This window comes from Musca domestica, unplaced genomic scaffold, assembly GCF_030504385.1.
Source record: "Musca domestica strain aabys unplaced genomic scaffold, Musca_domestica.polishedcontigs.V.1.1 22, whole genome shotgun sequence".
NCBI lineage: Eukaryota > Metazoa > Arthropoda > Insecta > Diptera > Muscidae > Musca > Musca domestica.
Window position 1 is genome coordinate 4,727,684 of NW_026712262.1, and position 20,340 is coordinate 4,748,023.

At 38.0% G+C, this 20,340-nt stretch overlaps 1 protein-coding gene across 2 annotated transcripts in view; it reads right to left on the reverse strand.

Moving 5' to 3' along the window:
* The window catches only part of LOC131802590 (uncharacterized), a 79,527-nt gene that overhangs the window by 43,052 nt on the left and 16,135 nt on the right, over window positions 1-20,340 (reverse strand). The window contains exon 1 of one of the 2 annotated variants that reach the window (XM_059122926.1): window positions 17,345-17,599. The exons of the other annotated variant lie outside the window; for it this stretch is intronic. The gene's annotated coding sequence lies outside the window, so the exon portion shown is untranslated. Of the gene's footprint in view, window positions 1-17,344; window positions 17,600-20,340 lie in introns of those variants that run through there. 2 annotated transcript variants of the gene reach the window in all.

The following is a 20,340-nucleotide window of genomic DNA, read 5'->3' on the forward strand; positions in this document are numbered from 1 at the left end:
CAAATGATATATACCCCCTGTAACCATATGGCTGAGGATATAAAAACTAAATAAATAAATTGTTAAGGTATATTTCTAGGTTTTTACTTTGATCTGAAAGTATGTCTCTACCCATAAAGTTTTGCTTTTTCTAAGGTTTTTAACTTCTCTACATACTTTAGTCCCTATTTTGTGGAGATGTGCTTGCAAAGTAAGCAGTAAGATATTCATTTTGTCGTTTGGGATCTTCAGGCTTATTTTTTTACAACAAATAATTCCAATTATCCATCTCTGCAAATAAGATCTAATGCAAATTGTGAGAACACACAAATACAAAAAAAATTAAAAACAAACGAAGGAGAGTAAAAGTTAGTTATTCATAAAGTTGCATTTGCAAAATCAAAAAACAAAAACAAAATTGTGATCAACATTATTTTTCTAAGAGCGAAGAATATTGAGGGAGGAAGATGGGAGGAGTGACGCACACGGAGGGCAGACTAAATTAATTTATATTTCGATCACATAACAGCAGCATAGCAGTAGTGCATACCACACATGACAACATGTCTTGTCGATACTACACCTCAATTACTCGCTCGCTCGGTCACTGCTCATACATCACTTTGCTTTTTTTTGTTGCTGCTGATTTCATTGATTCGAGTGGGAGGAGGGGAAACCAAACACGTCAAATAAAACAGTAGTGTCAACAACAAATAAATTTATTTATGCAAATATATGTAATCTATTTACGAGAAAGGCAGTTTAGACAAATTGACAGCAAACAACACAGCCGGGTATAAAGAACAGGTGAACTACTTTCTAGGTTAGGGCCGCCATCAATCATAGTTACAGTTATTTTATTTTTCAACAATAAAGGTCGTTGATCAAACATAGACAGAAAATAGTAATAGTTGTTAAAAAAATATTACTGTTTTAAAAATATTAAAGAAATTCTCCTCTCCTTCTTAATTGCTTTTCAGATCGGGGCATATGGATTTAAAACTACCTCGAACCTATTGGTAAAAACAAAAAAAAAATAAATATCATTTTCAGTTTCACAGATAATGAATTCTGTGACTCAAAGGCATTTTCTTTGGAATTTTGTCAATGAAATTTCAAATAAAGGGGAAATCCCATTACATTTCCCTCATTCGAGAAAACCCAAAAAAATACTTTTTAACAAAGTTTTTGTGTATTTGTTTAAATGTGACAAATATATAATTTTTAATAAGATCAAAGATGGAAGGAATAATGCGATAAAGATAAAAGTCGATAATAAAATTAAGGGGTTAATATTTTGGAAAGAAAAGCCAGTCTTTGCCAAATGGAAGCTTGAGGATTTAAGATTTTTGACCTAGCACATACGTAGCACTCAATTATGGGACTAAGCGCGGGTTAACAGTCCCCGATATGGGTAAATTGTGGGTCGATAGTTTAATGAATAAATTTTTATGCTCTCAGCAATATGGCTAAAGGGGGTATAAATCATTTATACCGCTAAAACGTGCCACATTTTTGGACCAAATCCGTTTCAAGATGTTTGGAGTTGATCTAGCGATGTTCGTCTGCCTTGTAATTATGTCCATACCAATATTTGTATCTGTATTAGATGATGAAGTATAAAAATGGAATATTTCGGTCGACTATATCTGGTACATCAAGCTCATTTTAATATTTTCTAAAAATTACCATATACCTCATATAAAGTGAAGGCACGCCGCAATATTTATATCATATTTATTTAGCTCCGATACGAAATCGACAATATTGGCCCATTGCTTCGGAACCTACTATAACATGGCCTTCCAGAAAAAAATCAAAATTCTTGCGGGTTTGGAAGATATGAGTCAGACATAAGATCACTTTTGAGATCAAGGTTTCAAAAATCAGGGGTCCCAAAATGATACAATATACAAATCGCAAAAGTATCGCCTTCTTTGAAGCCAAGAACATGAATATATATGTCACCACTCTTTACCTCATGGCCTCAAAAGGTGAGAATGCATCTGAATGTGCAGATCGAGGGATATTTATTTCAGACCAGCAACTACATCAAGATCCTTGGAGTCATATTCGACAGCATGTTTAAATCGTTCACCTATTGCATTTAGCCTTTAGCCAACATCACTTGACAGACAAGGAGACCTTGCCAACCTCTTATAATGCGGTCTTATAACCAATACACCGGCCTCAGAATTGCAATAGCATGGCTACTTATGACACTACTGGGCCATTTTCAAAAACGCATGCCCAGTACGCAATACCCGCTGAATGAAAGCCGTTATATGGGGGCTATACGAAAACTAATATCATCAAAATGCCGAAAACGGGAGATACCGTTATATGTGGGGTATATGAAGACGTGGACGTGAATACACAAAATCTAGTCACAGGTTAAATTACCTGATGTCGCTAAATCAGAAAAATGTCGAATATCGGAAGGTATCGTTATATGGTGGCTATACGAAGACATGGACCGAAATGACCCATTTACGAATTTAAACTGCCTACTAACAAAATACACTGGTGTGCAAAATGTTACCCTTCTATCTCAATTCTTTCGAAAGATAGCGTGATTACAACAGACAGACGGACGGGCACACTATCAGACATCGTCAAATCGACTTGCGCTGATCAAGAATATATATATATATATATACCTTTTTGGGTCGGACATAAGTATTTCGAGGAGTTACAAACGGAATGCCAAAGTTAAAATAGCCTCCATAGTATGGTGGAGGGTATAAAAAGCCGCAGACGAAATACTTTATAATGAAGACTGATCGCGGGTAGACTGAATCTCTACTCCATTACGTCTGAAGAACTTCGGAAAGCTGGACAACACATAGAATTTTGGCCCAACAACGTGCAGGATAATGAAATTCTCAAGTCGGATTGGTAGCGGTTTGATAGTTTCTTCAACGTTCGGCGCTGGGCACTGAAAATACACCATAATTTCAATTGTTATGGGTTTACCCATTACTTGGTAATAAGAAAAGGCAGCTTGTTTAAATTACCTTGTGATGAGCAATTCGTCTCATATAGCCGAAAAAAATTGCTTGGCATTAGTGCTGAAAGCGTACATTGGCTTCAAATTTTTTGCTCGGGTATTTGGTTCGAATTTTTGTTTTCGACTATATGGGTCAAACAATGTCCGGTATATTAAAAAAAACTCAAATATATTGGCATGAACAGAATTTCTCCTCTGTAATCGGTAATACCTATGTAACCACTCAAAAAATCAAATCTTATATAATTGAAGGGAAAACACATCACTCATTGTTGAAGTGGGCGTTTTCACAAAGACGACTTTGTTGTAAAAAGAAAGAACAAAAGCCCCTGCCTCATTGTTTGTTTTTTTTTTTTTTTCTACCATTATTCTCCACTGAGCTGCCTGTACTTTCATTGTCGTCATTTATTGTCGCCGAGACATTAAATACTCGATATCTGAAAAAATATATCGAAAAGGAAAACACAAGACATAATAGCGAACAGCGAGCGATAATATAGAGGAAAAAAGAAAGATCAACCGCAAAACAACACAGCATTCGAACAGAACATAGAAGATATCGATCGCCGCCAGCACATTTTTGTTTGTTTGCCGCCCGTTTTCTCTCTCGCGGCACCTCTGGCACCGAGTAGAACCGGCAGCAACAGGGTGTCAATTTTATCAACAAATTGAAATTGCCGCCTCCTCTTTTGCTGTTTTCTGCCTTCCCTTTCCTACTAACGCATCATACGTTTGTATGTACGTTTATTTTACGATCATGGCTACACGTGGCAACATTTGCCCGTTGACGTTCAACATCATTCACAGCATTTACACAGACGTTTATTTAGTTTTTCGCTTCCATCCATTATTTATTTACATTAGACATGAGCAGAGAAAGAGAAGCACAGACACTCACTCTCACACTCAAAAGAACAAGAATTTGTACAAAACGCACGAAAAGAAAAATTACCGCTATAAACGGAAGTAAAACGAAGAGACACACATACCTACTAACACTGTTGTAAACATTGTCCTCTTCCCAGTGATCTCTCCTTCAATAGATGCCGTTACACATATGTAGCATTGCAGAGAAAAAGAGAATCAATCTCAAATGAATGAAAACAAGGTAGTTGATACCTTTAAAGGAATAATTGCAATCGGAGAATACATTACTTCAGGATAAGTTTAATTATGGATTCCCCCCATATTGTGGAAGGTCATTGTACTCCTCTCCTTCTCCATAGCTACTACTCGCACACGTAAAATAAACATTTACACACGTGATATATGAAACACAGCAACAGATGCCTTTTGGATGGGTGATCGACCAAAAATATTGTTTAAATACATTTTTGTTTAAATTACCCCAAACGAACAAGGGGGGAGAGACACACCACCCAACAAGAGCAGGGGGAATTTATACACAATTTTTAAGAATTTTAGATTATGACTTCAAGGTTTAAGATACCCTTCCAGCATCTATGTACGTAATATTGACGATGAATTAAAATTTTTACGCGTGATATTGTGATTTCTTTATATTTGGCTGGAAAACCACAAGTGGCTATCGTTAGAGCACTCCAGCATTTAAATGTGAATAACTCTTTTGTGTCTCCTACCATTGCTCGTTAACGTGATACTGGTAGCGTATCCCAACAGAAAACAGCATCAGCAGAAATGTAAAGAGGCGACTTGATCGAAACCCGCGTTGCAGTGGCCGAAAAATGGCTCGTGACCTGAACATATCGCAATATTCCATTCAGCAAATATTGAAAAATGAGCCTGGAGGTAATGCCATTGTAATTCCAAGGACTTACACCGCAACGGAAAGAAAATAGACTCAAAAGAGCCAAAGAGTTGCTTCGTTTGGCCGAAAGTGGTGAACTGCCGAATTTGAATTTCTCCTATGAGAAAACATTCGTTGTCCAGCAGTTTGTAAAATGATCGTGTTTACTTTCCAAAGAGGTCAGCTGAAAATGTGCACCTTCGGATGGCCACCAGAACTCAAACGCCGGCCATGGTGATGGTGTGAGCCGCCACAACAGCCGATGATCGCTCTCCGCTCGTATTAATCGACCGTGGCATCAGCATAAATGGCGAATATTATCGCGAAAATATTCTGGAGGGTGTATTAAAGCCTTGGGCATGCAAACATTTTGGCCGCAGATCTTGGATATTCCAACAGAACTCAGCACCATCGCGCTCAGTACGCGCCACCCAAGAATAGTTACAAAATGAGGTTCCTCGCTTCATTTCCAGCGCACAATGTCCACCAAAATCTCCGGATACCAATCCGTTGGACTATTGTTTCTAGAGTATTTTGGAAAGCAATCACCTTAAGCAAGCGCTTCGCCGGGAAGGGTCAAAATACCGCAGAGTAACATTCGGGCTGCGTGTGACGGTTTCATTGGCCGTTTGAAGGTCATAATTCGTGCCAAAGTTGACCAATTCGATCAAAGCTAAACTTATTCTAAAATTTGATGCTATTTTCGACATTTTTGCTTTCATTCAATAAAATTTAAAATAAAAATGTGAAAATTATTGTGTTTGACTTTGTTGCCGTTTTTTTTATCTCACCCTTTACTTCGGCCTGCTACATCTGTTACCTCACACATTCTCCAAAAATTTGCACATATCTCATATAAGGTATAGGAATTAGTCGATATAGTCCAAATCTGGCACGTTGCAATATTTTTTATCAGTCTTGAGTCAGATAAGAATTGGTCAATATTGGGCAACTGCTTCGGAACCTCTCCCATAAAGGGTCAACAGTTTGAATAATCATAACTCAAGGCTGGGGGTATAAATCTGTTGGCAAACCCGACTGTTACTATTTTACTTGTTATTCCAGAACTCGACGTAGGAGTTGTGACCACACATTCAATTGACAATCCAGCGTTTCTAATTTGTCCGAAAGGTAGCTTTAAGATGTTCCCGCACGGCGTGCTTGGCTGAAAATATCAAAGTTTTCAACAAGTCATTCAATCCTGTAGCTTCATCGTTAAATCCTCAATATGGAGGGTCACGCAATGGAAAAACAATATCTTGTCATGGGTAGGAGTAATGAGTTTAGTACTGGCGACAAACGGCATATCGGCTTATATAGTTCACCTTTGCTGTTATATTCTTAACTGACATTAGAACCAGGTATTATATTCAAAGCTTTGGAAAGGGCAGGCCATTAATGACTTTGTTTCTATGCTCAACCGTTTTAATATTATGCCTGTTGGCGCCCAACACTATAAATGACAATAACAGGTTATACGCAAATTTGGTCAGCAACCAGAATTAATTCGAAATTATCACAAGTTTGAGAATCCTTAAATGCTGACTTCACCGTTAGCTATGCTCATTTAGCTCAAAATAAGAGATTTCTGAAGTCACTTATAGACTTTTCAACTAAATAAATACCTCCAAGTCTTCCGATACATTGGTACAGTTTTGTAGTTCTTCTTAGTTGTAGTTCTTACCTAAAAGAAAGAAAGAAAAAAGAAAATTATTAAGATTATGATCATCATCTTCAAGTACAAGAATATATCACTTGAGAGAGTGTGACTTTTAATAATTGCAGAGGCTGTACTTATCGAAAGCAACAAACCAAAACAAAATTTTAAAATTAATGAAAACCAAATTCAACCCCCCAAATTTTCCTTGTTGTCAAGCGCCCCACCTATAAAGCGGGATATCACAAATAAAACAAAGTAACATCGACAATTCCATCACACGTGCTAACATTTGTTACATGGCATTCAACAGCTACCCCACTCAGGAAGAAAAATGTCATAAACAAACCCCCACGACAACAACATTCAAAGGAAATGTGACAAAAAGGCCAAACAAAATGTGAATCTGATGCCTAGAAGTAAAGAGAAGTGGCGGAACAAACACGCCGGTAGTGATTAGTTACATTCAATTATTCGTTTCCTCCCCCAAAAAAAACATACACTTTCCTCCTCCGCTACCCCACAAGATTTACACTGCCGAGCTGGTCTCAAACAACACCTTAGAAATTTAAAACCTAGACGACAAAGACTCAATTCAATGGCGTGTCATTATTCTTTCAATTTAATTAGTTTGTTTAAGGATCTTCAAGTTGGAGACATGTAAGAGAAGATGATGATAGTCCTATCAAGATGGGGGGAGGAAAGGTCATTGCACCGACAGAGAAAAACAAACACAGGGAACAATTACACACGTGATGCGTTAAACAAAGACATCCCCCCAGCCCTCCCCAAAAACACAACAACTGCAATGGAAATGGAAAACTGAATCACCAATTCTTTGTATTTCAAATTGAAATACGGTGTCTTTGTCCTCATCCTCTTTTATGGGGAAAAAACTCTGTCTCTCTCCACGGAATCCGTAAAATATACAATAACCACCCGAACATGCAACAAACACAAATTGACAAGCGGACATAAAGAGATGTATGATCATAAACATACACACGCACACCACAAAAATCGTTAAAGTCTTCTTTGTTTTGTGGATGATGCACCACTCAAATACAACTTAAATGAGGTGCGACCAGAAATTGGACCGCACCAAATAAATATTAAATCAAAAAATCTGTCAATATTGAAAATCTTCATAAATTTGGCCAAACAAAAGATAAAGGTATAATTCTGCAATTTAGTCAATGGCAGCTACATTCATTCATCACCACTACCATGGCTTTTTGTCATAAATGGCAAACTAAAGGATCTGGAATAAGAGTCATGGCCGACGACGTGATTCTGCTGATTGCTGAAAAAGTCCTGCAAACTATGTCAGAATAGAGTACAGATTTGCGAATTTACACTCGAATTCGAGTGAGTTTCTCTCTTTGAACAAATTCGAGTGAGTGTTTCGGAGGCCTTTCTCAGATCTAACGTAAGGAGCTTTTGTTAAGCTATCAAGGTGGGCACGTGACAACGCATCTTATATGTGAACGCATCTAAAACAGAGTTCGTCCTCTTCATGAGGAAACAAAAACTCCCCGATTTTTTGCCACTTATGTTAGATGGAGCCATGATAAGCCTATCTTCGGAAACCAAGTATTCTCGACTAACAACTAATTTGCAAGAAAATTATAGTGGAGTGCGCAAAGAGAGGCTTAATCGCACTCCATTCTTGCAAGAACTCTATAGGTAAGAGCTGTGGGCTAAAATCGCATATAATTGAAAATTTAATGGATATCTGAGTCAATTGTGTGTCCGATTCTCACATACGAAGCTTTCGTTTGGTGGCATTCGTTAGCGAAAACCATCTTACAAGAGAAGCACAAATAAGGTTCAAAGAGAAGCATGTCTTCTGATTACGGGTGAGATTTTGGTCGCCATTGTGCGCTGGAAATTAAGCGAGGAACCTCATTTTGTAACCATTCTTGGGTGGCGCGTGTTGAGTGCGATGGTGCTGAGTCCTGTTGGAATGTCCAAGGTCTGCGGCCAAAATGTTTGCGTGTCCAAGTCTTTAATACAACCTCCAGAATATTTTCGCGATAATATTCGGCCTTCATTCTGATGCCACGGTCGATTAATACGAGCGGAGAGCGACCATCGGCTGATATGGCGGGCCACACCATCACCATGGCCCGCGCCAGGCGCTTGAGTTCTGGGGGGCAACCGTAGGTGCACATTTTCAGCTGACCTCTTTGGCAAGTAAACACGATCATTTTGTTTGTTTACAAACTGCTGGGCAACGAATGTTTTCTCATCGGAGAAAACCAAATTCGGCAGTTCACCTCTTTCGGCTAAGCGAAGCAATTCTTTAGCTCTTCTTTTGAGTCAATTTTCTTTCTGTTGCGGTGTAAGTTCTTGCACTTTTTGGAATTTCAATGGCTTTACCCCGAGGAATATTGCGATATGTTCAGCTCACGAGCCATTTTTCGGCCACTGCGACGCGGATTTCGATCAAGTCGCTTCTTTACTTTTCGAACCATTTCTGCTGATGTTGCTGTTTTCTTCCGTCCACTTCCTTGACGTCGGGCTACGCTACCAGTGTCAGGGTATCGAGCGATGCTACGAGACACAAACGATTTATTCACATTTAAATGCTGGAATGCTCTAACGATAGCCACTTGTGGTTTTCCAGCCAAATAAAAAGAAATCACACTATCACGCTTCCATCACGAATAACCTTTTTTCTGAAAAATTTTCACCAAAATGCTTGTACGCTTGTTAACAATATAATGAGCTGTCACTGGAATAATTTAAACAGTTGTCGGACGAGTGGCTTAGAAATGACAGCCAATACAAACTTTCAAAATTCCAGCTTCATCCGTTCAAATTTAACCTAACTGTTCCAAATATAGTACCATTTGGTACAGGTCGCACACTTAGTACACATTTCCAAAAGCTCTTAATATATCTAACTTATTTTCCAACTTTGGTTCTTATATTTGTTCACATAATGCCAAATGGTACCATTTTTGAAGTTAAGTACCATTTTAGAACTTTTCATAACTTTAAAGTCCGAATTTCCTAAAACACTTTTGTACATCTATCCTGCACTCTATCAGTGACTCTCATTCCAATTTTCAGAATTCTAGCTCTTTCCGTTTGTTCAATTCAAATATTAAATTCCTAGAACATTTTGATACTTTTCGTATCCTTTCGTTTTATCACACGCCTATACATCAAGGCTTACCTTCGTACACAATTTTAAGATTCTAGCTTCAGCCGTGATTCTCAGTCACTATACTTTTAGATATAGATTATTTTACAATTTCACTTTTGTGAAATAAAATTACATTCAAAATACACATTTTCGAAGAGAATGTTACAACCCGCCTCTCTGCATTTTAACCATTTACATCACTGAGAAATCTTACACACACATAGTTAAAATAACGTAATTCACTCGAAACACATTCATCACTTTCGCAGAACTCGGCAAAACCTCACAAACATATATACGCACACACACACATACAAATTTTCGTAATAACAATAACAACAACGACGGCAACAAGTAAAAAGGTCATTGGCTATTTGCGAATACAAAAATGAAATTTTCAGAAATGGGTGAGGAGAGAAGTTTCGTCTGTTTAAATTTGATATTATTGCTCACAGGTCGGTCCGTCCCCAGCCCCCCGCCGTCCCACCAAAGTCTGGTTGATTGTCTGGCCGACTTGTAAGACTGGAAGGCAACAACAGACTTTGTATGTCTGCGAAATACGCAGCGCATTTAAGAGCGAGACAGTGTTGAGTGGCTGTGTGTGTGTGTGTCGCGGCATGCGTCTGCTGTTGATTTGAGTTGATTGGACTCACAACAGTTTCGGCTTAGTAAAAGTGCGGATTCTCCCAGACGTGCGAGCAAACGAAATGAAATGAATGAAAGTGTAACTTTTTTATGAATATTCACAACAACAGCAATAACCTTTAGAGCCAGTCAGCCAACCAACCAGCCAGTAGCAAAAAGCCAGTCAACGAACGGCCCATTAAACTCCCAAACCAAAAGGAAGAACCCAATTTTCATTTCTGAAATGTAACAACGAAACAATTGAACCAGGCTAGCAGCAGTGGTTCACTGACATATCCCCCAAATTCAGTTCACTAAACCCATTTCTCAAACAAACAGCAACAATAACAGCAACAAAAATGTCATAAAAAGGAAAAGTTCAGACGAGAAGATAGCCAAAATAAAACAACAGCAACAAGGTCTTTGTTCTATTTTCTACAACTATTCCTTGGAAAATTTTTATGGAGAACTTTGCAATGCAATGATTGTTGGTTGGGTTTTCTTTTTTCCAAAAATATCCAGCGGGCTAACTTCCTTTGTTGTCGTTGCATTAATCGCAGGATTTGTTTGTGGGAAGGAGGAGAGAAGAAGGACCACCACACACCATTAAATCAGGCCACACACACTCCAAAGGCAAATGCATGGCATGGCATCGAAAAGGCACGGCAAATAAGTTTAACGACACCTAACAAGGAGCAGCATTTCATTCAGAATGGTTACGGGTTCAATAAACCTCCCACACACACACACACACACACATCAGAGAGCAAGAGAGCTTTCCCGAAAAAATCAAAGACCTCATTTATATATTTTGCCGGCTGAATTAAATGTACAATGATTCCAAAGCCAATAACCTGCAACGAGAGGTTGTGTCAAGCTAAACACACATTTCGTAATATATAAAAGATTATTTACACTTCTAAGGGAAGGGGAGGTTTCCATTTTTTTGGTTGAATCTATATTACATTTTCGATGTGTTTGTATGTGTGTGTTTGTAAGGTCATTTGGGTTTGAGACATGAATAAATTTTCGAAACTCCCACAAGAAAAGCTTTGAACTCATCCAAAAGAGGTCAAACAGTTTGAAGATTTACAATTTTTTGACAATGTTAGATGATGTTACATTGGAGTTAATTGATGGTGTTCTGAGGTTATCAGGTGTCCCTAAATTAGCTAAATTTACATAAGGTAACGGTGACAAAATAGGATGGGATTAATGGTAGTTTAGTATAGTCAACATGTTGATATTGACTAGCACATTGTTTATACTAAACAGATATTACAAGATATTTACCCTCAGCATTTAGTCATTAATGTATATCCTCTTCGGCGTAGAATCGATTATAAAACATTTGGGCCCTTTGGGGGTGTGGTACCAGAAGAAGTAGACCAACTCATATTTATTCAATATCTAATGGTATCTTCCTAGAATATACTAAACTTGAAGAAAAATTGCCACTAGTAACACAAGTCTATAACGGATCAAGTTCAAATTATATGAGGTACTCCACTTTTTATATCATATATATATTCTTGATCAGCAAAAAAATCCTATGTCGATTTAGCGATGTCCGTCCGTCTGCCTGTCGGTTCGTCTATCCGTCTGTGGAAATCGCTCTAGCTTCCGAATGAAATGAAGTAATTTGATAAAAATTTTACTCCAACGTATATTATGTCTGCAGGACTTTTGGTATTGAAAATGGGTCATGTAGGTCTACATTTTGGTATAGCCCCCATATAATGGTACCTCGCCCATTTTCGGTATTTCGGTGATTTAACTGACATTATTCACCGGAAATGTTTCAAATTTTGGTATTTGAAGTACGTAATGGATACTACAGCCTTTGACCAAAAACTGTCTTGCAGGTCCACGTCTTCGTATGGCCCCCCTATAACGGTACATTCCGATATTCGGTATTTTGATGATTTTAGCGACATTATTCACCGGGAATGTGTAAAATTTTGGTATTTAAAATTCGTAATGGATGCTACAGCCAAATTGTCTGTGCAGATCCATGTCTTCGTATAGCCTCCATACAACGGTACCTCGATATTCCGCATTTTGATGATTTTAGAAAAATTATTCACCGGAAATGTTTCAAATATTGGTATTTGAAGTTCGTAATGGATACTACAAACTTAGACAGAAAATTGTCTGTGCAGATCCACGTCTTCGTATAGCCCCCATATAACGATAACTCTCGATATTCGGTATTTTAAGGATTTTAGCGTCATTATTCTCCGGAATTGTTTCAAGTTTCGCATTTGAATATTGTAATGGCTTATGAACGGAATTTTTAACGGATTTTATTTTTTTGAAAATTGCCAAATTCGTTCCAAATGGTGAAGGGTATTCAAAGTTCGGCCCTGCCGAACTTACAGCTTTTTTACTTGTTTATATGAGAAATTTTTGTATCAGATTAGCAAGTGCACGCTTTTCAGCGAAAATGCAATTTAAAGATTTAGATTTATTTCCACAGGTCGTGTTAGGCCTTTTTATAACCTTAGCCATGTGGCTAGAGAGGGTATATATGCCATTTAATACGGTCAAAAGGTGCCTCATCGGAAAGAGAAAGGATAAACGGATTTTGCTCCAACTTTGCAAATCCTAATATTTGCGTCAGTGCTAGGTCAGGTGCGAAAATGGACAATATCGGTCCACTTCACTCAAAACGGCTCGTGAGCTGAACATATCACAATATTCTATTCGGCAAATATTGAAAAATAAACTCGGGGTAAAGCTATTAAAACTCCAAAAAATGCAAGAACTTACACCGCAACAGAAAGAAAATAGACTCAAAAGGGCTAAAGAATTGCTTCGCTTGACCGGAATTTGGTTTTCTTCGATGAGAAAACATTCGTTGTCCAACAGTTTGTAAACAAACCAAATGTTCGTGTTTACTTGGGAAAGAGGTCGGCTGAAAATGTGCACCTTCGGTTGGCCACCAAGCGCCTTCGGAACTCATTTTGGAACTGGAGTATTTTGGAAAGCACTAAAAAATATCAAAGTGTCGACCACCTCAAGTAAGCGCTTCGCCGGGAATGGGCCAAAATACCGCAGAGCAACATTCGGGCAGCGTGTGGCGGTTTCATTGGCCGTTTGGTAGCCATAATTCGTGCCAAAGGTGACCAATTTGAAATCAATTTTGTATTTTTGATCCCTCCTCACAGGTAAAAAAGTAACTATCTGACAAACAAATTCATTTTTAATTACAACAGGCTGTCGAACGGACTTCTTTCAAACGATATTGAATGGTATTTTAATCAAAAAAGTATATCCGTTACCAGGTTTTCCAAGAATTTTCATTTTTTGGAGGAGGGCATAAAACGCAAGCACATTATGGAAAGCTCCAAAGATATGGTCACTTTTTCACACACATTTCAAATCATTAATAATAAAACAATTGTTACTCTCCTAGAAAGTGTGATTACAAAAACAAAATTTAACTTCCTAACCTAAAAAATAATACCTACCTACAAAACAAACAAAAAACTGAAAAACAATCCAAAAATGACTAATTACAGACAGTTGCAGTTCAAAAATGTTTGCACGCCTCTATCATTCGCTCACTTATTATGCATCATTGTTCGTTGGTTCCACTGAGGTTTTTAACCCCCGACAAGGTCGTATGCAGATACGCAGAGTATATCTCCGTAGGAAATACAACACAACAACAAGTCGAAGACACTCAACTAAAGCCGTAATGGAACGGTAATGGAAATGGTGACTGGTAAAATGGTTGGTGAAAAGCAAACCAAAAACAAACAGAAGGAGAGAGAGAGCGACCGGCAACAGTTGGAAGGCCAACATTTCTCTTCACCTGCTGCTGCTTTCTATCGATTGATCTCTGCAGAAAAACAGAAAAATTCGCATTGATTTGGAAAATATCTCTAAAAATAGATCTTTTTTGCTTTGGGAAAAATAAAGGTGGAAAAGAAGAAACACAACACAACAAAAAAACGAATCATAGGAGAAACAAAAACAGCTAACAACTGAATGCAGTTATTGTCCGGGGTCCGTTGGCTAGCCAACCATTGATGGCTGGAATTTCAAACAAGACAAAAAACGGAAAAGAAAATTGAGAGTGAGAGAGAAATTATTTTAGAGGCATTCGTATGCATGTAGCTTTGTGCCAAGACTCCCAAATAAAATCAGAGTGATCGGTAAGTAACGCTAGCTCAACCTCAAAAATTTGCAAGAGATAAAACCTAGAAAAGCAATAAAAAAAATTAACAGATAAAACGACAAGTCCAGAAAGAGAGTGAGAGAGAGACGAGTGTTGCAGAGGCGAGACCATTCACAACAGACCAATCAACCAACGAGCCCACCATCAACAGCAATCGTTGCAGGACAATGACCGCGAAATTGCAAACGAATGCATATAAGATGACGACGACAACGATGATGCTGAACGAACGAAATGGTTGCATGGCGGCGGGTGAAGAAAGTAAGCAGGGGGCAGCATGGTGGTAATGATGAGATTGCGTTGCATCTATTGCTGCATAGACTTCCACCAAATCGACTTTACCGCCACCAGACACATTGAGGCATTTAAGGCACTAAACCGGAGAAATAGTTATGTGTTAGTCGCGTTTTGTTTTTCTTTCTTTCTTTTCGTTATGGTCACTGTGATTTTCCCTAATCACCTAATGCTCAGTGTAACGGTATAGGTAACAGATGCAAAAAAAAGGTGGGGGGAAAATGGAATAATATAATCTGCCTAGATTGAAGTAGGCATCAAATTATTTAGAGGAAATAAACAAATTTTTACTACTGCAAAAATAATTCGGTAATACTAGATATTACACAGATATCTCGTCAGAATTGCTCCTTAAAGTGTGATGAATAAGAAAGAAAATACAAAGATTTTCAGTATAAACTCAATGGACCTTTGATTTTAAGAAAACGAACTATTCCGACTAAAAACTTAATCTGAATTAGATTTGAAGGCGTTGAAAAAGCTTTATAGAGGATAGATAGATAATATGGGTGCCTCTGAGTTTGGTTCTCCAGTCGAATTTCATCTCTTCAAAATGATGCCGTGGATGAGAGGGAGGGTTCAGTCTACTTGGGTCCCACTGGCAGAGGGGTCAAATCTAACATCTTTCCAATGCAAATTATGTCCTGACGTTGCCATGACGTTGGACCTGCAACACGACGTTAGAGAAAGACCCTCCTATTTTCATTTGAGGGTGTTTTCCACACTTGCCTCCTTGGCAGATGGAATGTTTCTTTCGGAACACCACCTTGAGTGTAATCTTCATGAGGATTATAATATTGAAGAATTTTATGCAGAATTATGGACTTTCTGTAAAATGTCACCAATTTTTAAAGGAACTTCATGATGTTGCCTCCTTGATATCGACACAGTCGGAGGCAGTGGGCGAATAGTGTCAAAGGTATACTCCTTCAGTTTTTCAACCCCAATGGCAGTTTACAATTGGAAAACGGATTTACACATGCGTCCTTAAGAGCATATGGGTTGAGATGAAAAAAACTGCAATCAATTTCAGACTGCTGTCATTTCTAAGCCACTCGTCCGACAGCTGTTAAAATTATTCCAGTGACAGCTCATTACATCGTTTACAAGCGTACGAAAGCATTTTGATGAGAATTTTCCAGAAAAAAAAGTTATTTGTGATGGAATTCAAGCGTGATAGTGTGATTTCTTTATATTTGCCCGGAAAACCACAAGTGGCTAACGTTAGAGCACTCCAGCATTTAAATGTGAATAAATCTTTTGTGTCTCGTACCATCGCTCGTTACCGTGATACTGGTAGCGTAGCCCGACGTCAAGGAAGTGGACGGAAGAAAACACCAACATCAGCAGAAATGGTTCGAAAAGTAAAGAAGCGACTTGATTGAAACCCGCATCGCATTGGCCCGTGAGCTGAACATATCGCAATATTTCATTCGGTAAATATTGAAAAATGAGCTCGGGGTAAAGCCATTGAAATTCCAAAAAGTGCAAGAAATTACACCGCAACAGAAAGAAAATAGTCTCAAAAGAGGTAAAGAGTTGCTTCGCTTGGCCGAAAGTGGTGAACTACCGATGAGAAAAGATTCGCTGTCCAACAGTTTGTAAACAAACAAAATGATCGTGTTTACTTGCCAAAGAGGTCAGCTGAAAATGTGCACCTTCGGTTGGCCACCAGATCTCAAGCGCCGGCCATGGTGATGGTGTAGGCCGCCGATGGTCGAATCAGAATAGATACCGAATATTATTACGAAAAAAAGCCTTGGGCACGCAAACATTTTGGCCGCAGATCTTGGACATTCCAACAGGACTCTATCTAGCATCATCGCACTCAGCACGTGCCACCCAAGAATGGTTACAAAATGCGGTTCCACGCTTCATTTCCAGCGCACAATGGCCACCAAAATCTCCGGATACCAATCCGCTGGACTGTTGGGTCTGGAGTATTTTGGAAAACAATGTACTAAAAAATACCAAAGTGTCGATCACCTCAAGCAAGCGCTTCGCCGGGAATGGGCCAAAATACCGCAGAGAAACATTCGGGCATCGTGTGACGGTTTCATTGGCCGTTTGAAGGCCATAATTCGTGCCAAAGGTGACCAATTCGAACATATCTAAACTTATTCTAAAATTTGATGCTTTTTCCGACATTTTTTGTTTTAATTCAAAAAAATTTAAAAAAAAATGTAAAAATTATGACGTTTAACTTTGTTGCAGTTTTTTATCTCACCCTGTATTTTTATTCCATAAAAAAAATATTCTTCGATAACTAATATATTTGACTCGTTTTGATTTTAATCGCCATCAAATTCAGAAGCCAATTTTTTTTTCCAATATGTTTTGTTTTCTTTTCAAACACCTCACAATGGGTTAATATAGGCTGCTTTGATTCTTATTACCCAAAACAAGCAATGCAAAAATTTACTACGCCAAATAAAAATGACCAGTGATGGATGAACGAAAATTGAGAGAATCATGCATGAACATACACACATTGTATGTATGTGTAAATATGTATGTGTAGTGATGGACATGGATCATGAATGAATGAATTTTACAATTAATTGGAATTTTACAAAAACAAAAAATAATTTCAATTAAGGCATGTTTATGGAGACCACACAAAGGAGCTGGCGGGGGCAAGGAGGTTCTTTTTTTGGGAAATATTCATTCACCTTATTGTAATCTAAACTGGACAAGTGCAACAACGCATTTCATCACATCTGAAGTAAAATTCAAGTGGTGGTGTTGTTGTTGATGTTTTTGGTAGTGTTTATATTTATGTTTTTTTTTTTTTTTTTTTTTCAAAAATACTACAATATTCTATTGTTGTCTTTGTTTTTGCAACTATGTATGCCTTTTCCAGTCACTTAATTAACACAACACAGTTAACACATTTAACATTTGTCAACCACAAAATAGTTATGTTTATTTTTTTAATGTTTTTTTTCGCTCTCTGTTGAGTAGGTAGTTTTTTTTTTTATTTTAGTTAATTTTGTTTTATTATTTTTTCGTTAGTTTTGCATCCAAACCGTCTTCACAACTGCGTTATAATGAAATTAAAGACAACAAAGAGAAACTCAAAATCCCTCACAAAAAATAACGCAAAAAATTGCAAAGAAAATAAACAAAACACACAATGAAAATAATAATGGACAACAACAACAACGATAAAAAAATAAACAGCCAGCCAATGCAAAAAAAAAATAATAATGAAAATCACAACAACTTTGGAAACTGCAAAAAGTCACGAGTGGAAGAGAAGAAAGGAAACAGCACAAGTAAAATACAACAAAAGCAACAAAGACCCATTTAAATCCAAAGGCCAACAGAAAAAAAAAAACATTAGCGCGAACGAGTACAGTGGGTTGGTTGGTCGCTCGGTTTGGATACCAACCCACCAGCAACACAACCACGATGAGTGTTGGCGAGGAAACATGAGGGGGACAATGGAAATGCATTGCTATGTCATGCAACTACAGCTGGTGTTAGATGGTGCTCTCTCCATCACATAAATGTGGTTCTCAAATAAAGCCATTCAGAGAGTGGCAAATAAACAACCCCCCTTATTTTGTGTTTGTGTTTTGAGAGCCATGCAAATTTTGCCGAGAGAGCCCGAGAGATGGAGAACAATATGTGGCTAGCAATGACATATCTCGAATGATTTTGCAAATTTTGTTTTCAAAACAAAACTAGTAAAGAAAGTCGGGCGGGCCGACTTTATGATACCCTACACCACTTTGCTAATTTAAGCGAGAATCTTTTAAATTCGGACTTGTATTGTCCATTTGGTGCACAATTAATTTCAAATCGGGTCAAAATATATATGGGAGCTATATCCAAACCAGAACCGATCTTGATAAAATTTGGCAAAGATATTTCTGGGCTGTATTTGATATATTTTCGTTGTTACGGAGGGCTGTGGGTAACAATTACAACAAATCCGATGAACAATATATATATGGGAGCTATAGCTATATCTGAACCGATCTTCACCAAATTTGATATACTAGCTTCTGGACTTATTTCGGTCATATGTGCCAAATTCCATCCCATTTGGACAAATATTAGACGTTTGGTGCACAATTAAAGGTAAATCGGACGAAGTTATATATGGCAGCTATTCCCAAATCTGAACCGATATCGATCAAATTTGACATACATATTTTCAGGCCTAATTTGGTTGCATGTGCAAAATTCCATACTATTCGGACTGATATTGCACGTTCTGGTGCCCAATAAAATGCAAATCGGACGAAGATATATATGGGAGCTATATCTAAATTTTTACCGATTATCTCCAATTTCAATAGGGTTCGTCCTTGGGCCAAACAAAAGATCTTTGCAAAATTTCATCTGGATCGGGCAATAAATGCAACCTGTACTTTGTTTACAAAAATACATGGACAGACGGACGGACGGACGGACAGACGGACGGACGGACAGACGGACGGACGGACAGGCGGACGGACGGACATGCATAAATCGACTCAGAATGTGATTCTATGCAGATCATCAAAAGGAAGTATGGGTCTATCTCGTTTCCTTCTGCCTGTTACAAACAAATGCACAAAGACATAATACCCTGACCACCTTGTGGTGTAGGGTATAAACAGAAAAAACAACGATAAAATTTAGGAAACATTCTCGTACATTGACTAGACGAATGGTCGTTTGGTCGGCCGTTCGTCGTTGATACGAATGACCAGACAGACATACAATTATTGCAAAATATCTATTGCAAGCCTGAACATAAACTTGGAAAGAGGAAGACGTGTTATGGCCACATAAAAAAGCAAAAACAAAAAACGACAACAACAACGGTACCGAGAGAAACTCACTTGCCTTGCGAATTGTACGACTGCCAAAACAAACCAGTCAGTTAGTCAGTCAGTCACTTGCACATTTTATTTTCTAGTTGCATCAACATGTCGAAAGCGAAAATCACAAGTGGTGAACAACAACGATGCAAGCACACACACAGACACAAATGAACATACCTACACATATACTATTATTTTACAAATGCAGAAAATAATAAGCTTGCAAAAGTTGTATAGTGGGACAGAGTTGCCATTTCCCTTTTCTATTCTTTTAAAGTAGCACAGCAAGAGATACATTACAATATAATGTAAACAAGCAACCCTCTGCATTTTCAAGTTTCAATCAAATCAGTTGGCAAAATAGCTTGTATCCCCCATCGAAGAGATTGTTGAGTGTTACACCAAACTAGGCTAAATTTGGACCGACCATAGGTAAGGAAGCCTTTCGGTCCAGCAAAAAATTGGTTAGGAAATGTTACCCATTCAACTTTACTAGTACTAGAGGTTACTTTCAAAAAAATATTCTTTTAATTATCTTGTAATGAAATTAGTTAATTTATATTTTTTTTTTTTTTTGAGATAGAGTTCTTTCGTTGACGCGATAGTAGAGTAGAAGCGATCGACTCAAGATAATCACAAAAGAGAATATATATGTTCAGAATTGTAAATAAGGATGCCCCTACCCGACTGTGTCGCAGTATGCCAGACTTAAGCAGTCTGTTTAGCAAATGACGTCAAATCGCTTGGGCCAGAACATCTCTCCATTATTGTATCCATAAGTTCGTCTAATTTCATAAACTCCGCACTTTTCTAACCACCGTTTCGGAAAAATTGCCCAACCCTTTCTA